The sequence below is a fragment of the Petaurus breviceps genome, unplaced genomic scaffold, assembly GCF_028583685.1.
Source record: "Petaurus breviceps papuanus isolate PSGF00001 unplaced genomic scaffold, PetGlider_PUasm1.0 90037, whole genome shotgun sequence".
Classification (NCBI taxonomy): domain Eukaryota; kingdom Metazoa; phylum Chordata; class Mammalia; order Diprotodontia; family Petauridae; genus Petaurus; species Petaurus breviceps.
Window position 1 is genome coordinate 1 of NW_027187166.1, and position 7,123 is coordinate 7,123.

At 45.3% G+C, this 7,123-nt stretch overlaps 1 long non-coding RNA gene across 2 annotated transcripts in view; it reads right to left on the reverse strand.

The window, feature by feature from the left end:
• Positions 1-6: 6 nt before the first annotated feature.
• Positions 7-7,123, reverse strand: part of LOC138176638 (uncharacterized) — a 9,827-nt gene continuing 2,710 nt past the window's right edge. For both annotated transcript variants that reach the window (XR_011172350.1, XR_011172349.1), the window contains exons 2-3: positions 4,182-5,296; positions 7-243 (exon numbers count right to left, since the gene is read on the reverse strand). This is a non-coding gene — a long non-coding RNA (uncharacterized lncRNA). The remainder of the gene's footprint in view (positions 244-4,181; positions 5,297-7,123) is intronic.

Sequence of the window (7,123 nt, forward strand, 5' to 3'; positions counted from 1 at the left end):
TCACAGGATAGCTCCCAGAGGCACTGCACGCAGTCTGGCGTTCTTCAGAGGAGCTCAAGGAGCCAGAGGCTTTCCCCTCACTCGGCTGACATTGTTCTTCTCCTTCCTCCACCTCCTCTGTGAAGGACTCAAAGGCCTCACTGGAACAGTTGGAAAGAACACTGCTATATTCCACTTCTGACTGATGAGAACCATCCCTGGGCATCTCGGGTGAGGCTCCAGCAAGGACCACATAAGGCATTGCTGCAAAGACAAAAAGGTGGCTCTCTGGGCAAATAAACTCTGTGCTCTCTGTTCCCTGCCCTGCCCTGCTCTCCCCACTCCCCTGGCATGACTAAGGAAAGAGGAATATCACACAAGCAGGATGATTTATGGGGCTGGCAGAGAGGACTAGACACAGGAAACAAAAAAGATCTCCAAACGAGACCTTCCTCAATTACATCTCATTAGAAAGCACATCTCTTTGGCATCTGCCTGAAAGCAAGACAAGCAAATTAGCTCACAAGAACCTGAGAGACTTGGTGAGAATTTAGTCTCCACTGCTTAAGACTCAGGGGATATTTGTAGAAAGTGCTGGGATGTTCATTTTTCTCCTAAAGAGAATTGGGAATAGTTAGGGTTGGATTTAGTGTTAGGAAGCAGTGGCCCCATGGGCTTAACAAATCCCAAAATTATTACCCAGAACTACAAAACTGAGGCTTAGATTTCTACTCAGATACCTGGGGCTCACAGCTAAATGACACCTACCTTCCCAGTGGGAATGGATGAGGAATACTGGATAATAGCTAAGGCAAGAATGGGCTCACTTATTGGGTAACTGGGTCCATTCAATGGTCTCCATAGCAAACTGATTCACTTCTTTGAAGGTGAACCCCATCTGAGAGGTCTTATATCAGTGCTCTGGGGCTTAGGAGGCCAAAGGAAATAAGACACAGCTACCACAATGTTTAACTTTAGAAACTTATACAACCTGGAAAAAAGGGCTTAAATTGGGCAAATAAGGTGACTGTGTCTCCAGGGTCCAAAAGAAGCCAAAAACCATTCTTTTTCTGGTGGCCAAGAATTGAAAACTGAGGGGATGCACATCGATGGGAAACCAGTTGAACAAGATGTGGTATTTGAATGTAATGGAATACATAAGAAATGGTGAGCAGGTAAACTTCAGAAAAACCTGGAAAGATTTACATGAACTGATGATGAGTGAAGTGAACACAACCAGAAGGACATTATACACAACAGCAGCAACATCGTGCTATGACCAACTTTGATAGAGTTAACTCTTCTCAGCAATACAATGATCTAAGACAGTTCCAAAAGACTCACGATGGAAAATGCTATTCACATTCAGGGAAAGAACTAATGGGGTCTGAATGCAGACCGAAGCATAGGATTTTCTTTCTCTTTTTTATTTCTTCTTTCTCCTTTGGTTCTAATTCTTCTTTCACAACATGACTAATGTGGAAACATGTTTAAGATGATTGTACATGTACAGCCTATATCAGATTACATGCCAGCCATCTTGGGGAGGGGGAGAAAACTTAGAACTCAAAATCTTATAGAAGTGACTGTGGTAAACTAAAAAAAAAAATTTTTTTTTTAAAAAGAAGCTAACAGGGTAGCTAGGTGGCACAGTGAGTAAAGCGTGGGCCCCGGAGTCAGGAGGACCTGAGTTTGGTTCCAGCCTCAGACACAACAGTCACACAAAAAAAACTAGCCGTGTAACCTTGGGCAAGTTACTTAACCCCAATTACCTTCCAAAAAGGCAAAAAAAACTAAAATTAAATTTAAAAAAGAAGCTAACAGTTGAGCCTACAATTTCAGGTTTCCATTCTAAAAGCTATTTATTTGGGAACCCATAGTACTTCCCACAGGCTAAACCTTTCCTAGGGACTATAAAGTTTGAGTCCTCTCTAGCTTAATAGTATTTTATGTACATTAGGTCAGAGGCCCCTCACACCATCCCTGTGGGGAAGGGACTACAGCTATCACCTTCCCTTCTATAAAACTGAAGCTCACTGACTTGAGTGCTCCTCATCACACAGCTAAAAGTATCACAGGCAGGATTTGAACTCAGGTTTCCCAGGCACCTAGTTCAGCCCTATAATCTCCACACCACACTGCTTCCTCTACAAACTAAGCAGCTTCATTTCACTGAGGAGACTTCCCAGTGTTTTGTTTAGGCCCCCAGACCTCCTTCAGAGCAAGGACCTACCCCAGGCCCTGGCTTCAGCCTCCTCCCCCTCTGTCTTCTCTTTTTTCTCCTCTTCCTCCTTCTCCTGCTCCTCTTCTCTTTTCCCACTAAACCTCTGTACTGCAAGTTTGGGGTCTGAAGTCTCCTCTGAACCTTCAATCATTCCAACAAGTTGTTACTCAAGCCCTCTCTATCACTAGAATACATTTATGTATGTATGCATGCATGTGAGTGTGTGTGTGTTTTCTAATGCCTTACAACAGCTGCTACATGACACTACTTTCACATTCCTTCTCTCAAGCGATCAAAGAATCAGTTCTATCACCAACTTCTCAAGATGGAAGACCCTTTTTGATTCCAGGAGACTAGAGCTAGAAGATCTCCTGGAAATCACTGAGGCCCACTTCCTGGCACTGCACCAAGAAGAAAGGAGGGACCCTGCCCAAGGACGGGTGGCTAAGGACCAGAAGGACCAAAAGGCCTGAAAGCAGAACCCAGGTCTGCCAACGGCCAGGCCCTTTCCACCACATCAGGGGAGGCAGTGCCTACGGTCAAATTCAACCTGGACTAAAGCAGGAATGCCGCTCAATCGAGGAGAGGCTAAGCAAGCTGTGCTACATATTTGTTAATTGACTTCTACTCTCCTATAAGAAATGATGAGCCTGATGATTTTAGAAGAACACGGAAAGACTTGCACCCAATAATGAAGAGTGAAATGAGCAGAGCCAAGAGAAAGTTGTAGACAGTAACAGCAATGCCGTTTTAAGAACAACTCTGACCAACCAAGTCTTTCTGGCTATTGTAAATACCCAAATGAGCTACAAAGGGCCTATGAACAAAAACGCTATCTGCATCCAGAGAGAGAACGCACTCACACTAACACACATGCACACACACATTTACGTAGATATGTGTTTATACCTGTAGATATGTATGTATATAAGTCTATATATTTGTGTTTCATGGTAGCTATCTGGGAGAAAGGGAAAAAAATGGAAGTAACATGACAACTTTGTTGGCTATTTCAAAAGAATAGCACCTTGTACACAATATATCTGCAGTTTCAGGTGCAATCCTCTTCTTTTCTATTCCACTTTGTTATGGGAATGCTTGCTTTATTTTTCCAGTTCAGAACTTAAAAAAAAGGATGGCCCAAGGGCCTACGGACTGTACGTGACACCCCCCCCCCCCAGTCCTCCCTGGACTTCTAGGATCCTAAGGAGGAAAAACACACAGGAGGCAAACCCTGCTCCCTAGAAGCTTATTCCTCAAGGGTGGGGAAAGGAGGAAAGCAAGGAAGGGGGAGGGAGAGAGGGGGAATGGGGGGAACAAGGGGGAACAAGGGAGGGAGGGGGAAGGAGAAAGGAGGAGGGAGAAGGAGCAGAGGAGAGAGAAGGAGAGGATGGAAGGAGGAGGGGAGGGAGAGGGGGAGGGTGGGGATGGAAGAAGGGGGAGGGGAGGGTTGGGGAGGGAGGGAGGAAAGGGTGGGAGAAAGGGGAGGGGAAAGGGGGAGGGGAAAGGGGGGAGGGGGAGAAGGCTGGCAGCTGTGGCGTTCCTTTGTGATCCATCCCCCAACCACCCAGCTGGGCCCAGCTGTTCCCAGGAGGGGTCTCTAGGCTTCTCCAGGGAGCCTAAGGGACTGGGGGGGGGGATGCTCCCCGGGCTGGCCAATTCCACCCCCAGCCCCAAGCACAGGCCAGGAGGCTGAGGCCCGGTGGGGGCAAGGTCCGGGGGGAGCCACAGGTATCGGCCTCGGAGCTCGGGGCTCCATCTGCGCAGCCACGCCAAGGGCAGGCCTCAAGAGGCTTCCGCTGGAAAGGGAGGGAGGGGCGGATGGAGGGGCGCCGGGGCTGGGGAGACAGGCCCCGGGTCATTTTCGGGGTGTGGGGGGGAGCTGTCCGGAGAGAGGGCCCGGGGCCGGGGCCAGAGGGGGCGGGTTCGCCCCATTTTGTGCTCTGGGGGGGGGGGTAGCGGGCGGAGCGAGGCCTACCGAACTCCGGTACCGGAGACGCCTCTTCTTCCTCGCGCCGGGACAGCGACGCCACAGCCTCCTTCGCACCTCAGTTTTCCAGGCAACCGGGAAGGGCGAGAGCCCCCACCCCCTCCCCACACACCGACGCCCGCTGGGGAGGGGGCGGGGCTTCACCTCACGCTGAGGCGGGGCCTTAAGGGGCAAAGGCTAGGCTGCCCAGCGGCCTGGGGGCGGGGCCTGCTGAGCGCTGGGGGCGGGGCCCGTGGCTGGAGCCGAGGCCCAAGGTAGGAAACTGGGGCCGACCCACCCTCCAATCAGGTGGGGCCTAAAGCCTGCCCTGAAGGAGACTCAGCCTTCTCTCCTGTCACGCACGCACGCGCGCATGCACGCACGCCGTCCTTCCCGTCTTCTTTCCTGTCTGTAGGTGTTCCTTCCTCCTTTCGTTCCTTTTTTCTTTCCTTCCTTTCTTCATTTTTTCCTTTCTTCTTTTTTTCCTATCTTTCGTCTTTCTCCCTTTTTCTTTCTTTCCCCTTTCCTTCTTTTCTGTTTCCTTCTGTCTTTTTCGGTTTCTTTCCTTCTTCCTTCCTTTTCTTTATCTCTCCTTTCTTCTTCCTTTCCTTTTTTCCTCCTTTCTTGTCCCTTCCTTTCCTTTTTCTTTCCTTATTTCTTTCTTCTTCTTTCCTTCCCCCATTCCTTCTTCCTTCATTTCTCTTTCCTTCCTTCCCTCTTTATTTTCCTTTCTTTCCTCCTTTCTTCCTTTCCTATCTTTTTATCTGACTTTACTTCTTTCCCTCTTTTTTCTTCCTTTATTTTTCTTTTTCCTTCATTTCTTCTCTCTCTTTTGCTTTTTGGGGGGCAGTTGGGGTTAAGGGAATTGCCCAAGGTCACAGGGCTAGTAAGTGTTAAGTGTCTGAGGTCACATTTGAACACAGGTCCTTCTGACTCCAGGGCTGGTGCTCTATTCAGTGTACCACCTTGCTGCCCCTCTCTTTCTTTTCTTTCTTTTTTTCTTATTCTCTTTTTTTCCTTCCATCTTTCCTTCTCTCTTCTTTTTTCCCTTCTTTTTTCTCTTTCCTTTCTTGCTTCTTTTCTCTTTTTTCTTTCATTTCTCTTTCTTTCCTTGCTTCCTGGAACTTATGACCAAACAAGAGATAGAGATAACTATAGGATATTAAATGGATCCTCGTGATTACATTACATTTTTTTTTAAAGCAATTGGGGTTAAATAACTTGCCCAAGGTTACACGGCCAGGTGATTACATTAAATTAAAAGATTTTTGCACCAGAAAACAAATGCAGACAATATTAGAAGGCAAGCAGAAAACTTGGGAAACATCTTTACATCACATTGCTCTGATAAAGGCCTAATTCCTCAAATATATAGAGAACTGTGTGGGATACAGAGACCCTAACACAAATTGACTACTCAGAGAACTCTCAAAGTGAAGGTAGTAAGATTTATTAGAATCTTTTGAGAAGCGGGTGGTCCAGTCTCTGGGACAGCACCCAGAGAGAGGAGGCCAAGGCACAGGAGGCAAAGCTGCATTAAATAAGCAAGGGTTACACGCCCCTCCCAAACATTAACCTAAGTATTACTAATGAGGCTCTAATCTAATACATAATACATGAGGTCCACTACCCAAGCGCAGTAACAACCTCAGAATACTGTACCCCCTTCAGTCTAACCTAGATACATCCTTATCTGGGCGTGGGTGCCCCACGGCCACTGCTTGTTCCCTGATTGGTCAAATCCACCGGCTGCTGTCAGCTCCTTCCATTCTACATTGTTTCATTTTAGTATTATCTAGGAGTTCTCTGGGAACTCAACTTCCTCCCAAGGCTACTGCCTGTTACTTTTTATGAATAGTCTTGTTCAGCAATTCTTGTAGTTCTATAGAAACTTAACCCTTTGTTACCTTTCACACTACCATTCCTTTTCCCAAACTCCCCAATCTAGAAACACCTCTAATCTGGTCTCAGTAGTTAATCCAATCAATTGTATTAATACTCAATAGCTCTTACATTACCTTGAAATATACAATGACTTACATATATGTGGGGAAACATACTGAACTTAGTTACAAAATACAAGGAAGTAATAAGAATGTACATATGATATTCAGAATGGGGAAACTTCACTGTAAGTCTTTCCACACAGAACTGACTTAAATCCATAAGAACATGAGATGTTCACCAGTTGAAAAAATGGTTAAAGGCTATGAAAAGGCAGGAAAAAAAAGCTATATATACTCATGATAAAATGCATTCAGTCACTACTGGTGAGAGAAAGGAAAATAACAGAAAAAGAAAATGACAAATGTTGGAGGGGATTGTGGAAACGTTGGGACACATACCCTGTGGGGGGAGTTGTGAACTGATCCTGAACTGATTGTTGTGAACCTATTGTGAAAGGCACTTTGGAATTATGCTCAAAGAGTTCGAAAACTGTGCATATCCTGTGATCCAGAAATTCAACAACAAGGTCTGTCTCCCAAAGAGATCAAAGAAAAAGGAAAAGGACCAATATGCACAAAATTATTTATAGCAGCTTTTTGTGGTGGCAAAGAACTAGAAATTGAGAGGATGCCCATGAGTTGGGGAATGGCTGACCAAGTTGTGGTGTATGATTGGGATGGAAATGTGCTGTTGTGCGTTCTAAGACTTCAATTCTCATTCTGTGTTTAAGATTCTACTTCTAAGTTCTAACACTTTAATTCTAATACTGTGTTCTAAGACTTTAATTCTAATACCTTGTTTTAAGTTTCTATTTCTGTGATCTTAGATTCTAATTCTAAGTTCTGAGACTTTAATTATAATTCTGTGTTCTAAATTTTTAATTGAAAGTTCTAAGACTCTAATTCTGTGTTTAAAGATTCTAATTCTAACTTTTAAAACATAAATTCTAATTCTTTTTTCTAAGATTCTAATTCTTATTTTGTGTGCTAAGACTTTAATTCTAA